We start from the raw sequence: 1,729 nt of genomic DNA on the forward strand, positions 1-1,729 counted from the left end.
GTAATAGTATAGCCCAATCACATGGCAAGAAACAAGAATGTATCCCTTTTAACACATGCCCCTTTTTACAAAGCTTTAATTTTTTTTGTTATTTCTATTAACTTGAATTGTAGCCCAATCACATGGCAACAAACAAGAATGTATCCCTTTTAATACATGCCCCTTTTTACAGAGCTTTAATTTTTGTTGTTGTTTCTATTAACTTGAATTGAAACACTTTTTTGCATTATTTGCTTGCATTAGTTTTATTTTAAAAAAGTGCTTACTTTTTTGGAAGAAGTTTATACAATTTTTCATGATTCTGAATTATAATGTTTTGTTGGTTTAATATTTTTTTTCAAATGAAAGACACAAAAAGAAAATTGTTGTTGATTTTTTTTCCTTTTTTAATTTATGTTGTTGAACTTATATGTATTTATGCGTGGATGAATGTAATATAGATAAGATTGTTTGTGTTTGGATGGATGTAGTTTATGTTTGGATAAATGTAGTTTATGGGTTTAGATGGATATGAATGTGAATATGATAAAATATATTATATAACAGGTGTATATCAGGAAGAATACGATGAAATATATTGTAACAGGTGTATATTGATCCTCTCAAATTTGAAAATGTACTTTGAAGGCTCATAAGAGACGGTCCATGATAGTCCTCTTTAAGGACGGTCTGTGGCCGTCCTTTGAAACCTTATAAGAGAGTCTATGACAGTCCTTTTTAAGGACGGTCCATGACCGTCCTTTGAAGGGTCATAAGAGACGGTATATGACAGTCCTTTTAGAAGACGGTCCATGGCCATCCTTTGAAGGGCCATAAGATACGGTCTATAACAGTCCTTTTTAAGGACGGTCGATGGCCGTCCTTTAAAGGCTCATAAGAGATGGTCCATGACCGTCCTTTTTTTGTCAATAAGAACAATGGTTTTCGACCGTCCTCTAAGTAATACAACAAGTCAAAATTTGACGGCCCATACGACGGTCCATGACCATCCTTTTTTGTCATTTGAGACGGTTTTGGACCGTCCTTTTTTCACAGTTTTGGCATAGTGGTATCCCAGTCATACCTAGGCTATTTATACCTGAATGACCGTAACTTCCTCATTTTCTCCGATGGCCCAGCTTACTATTCTCGCAAATATGTAGTCTGACTGGTTTTCAGCGTTCCACTTGGGTTCAGTGTGGTCAGAAAGCACTAACTAGCCACAACTGCTTGAGCTCGTGGTAGTTTGTAGCTCTATAAATGCTATACATCCGTCCTTGTGCAACCTCATCTGCGCTTACAAGTCGATCACCAACACATGTTGGTCACCACCAGTATTCGATCTCTGTAACTTCACTGACTTCTTGTCGTTAAAGTTGTTGAGCCACCGATCACTACTGCAATCTTCCTACACCCGCACCCCATGCATCTATTTCATTTTATTTTTTTTAATAGGCAAGAAAATTTTCTCATTTTACCAATCAAAGATAGAACCTTATACATTATAAATAACGAAAATAACAAAGCCTCAACTCAAGTTGTTTTTTTTTTAAAAAAAAAAAGGAAAAGAAAAGAAAAGAAAAGAAAATTAGTCACACCCAAGCTAAGGAAAGAAACCCAAACCCCTGGTCCATACATTATTTAGTCTAGCGCCACCATTAGGTACAACTCTTGATGACCAACACTCCATTTTCAACTTCATCAGCTTTAAGACCGCCATCAGTCCACCATCCAAAACTCTCTTCGATCC

Source organism: Magnolia sinica, chromosome 13 (assembly GCF_029962835.1).
Source record: "Magnolia sinica isolate HGM2019 chromosome 13, MsV1, whole genome shotgun sequence".
In the NCBI taxonomy this organism is placed as follows: domain Eukaryota; kingdom Viridiplantae; phylum Streptophyta; class Magnoliopsida; order Magnoliales; family Magnoliaceae; genus Magnolia; species Magnolia sinica.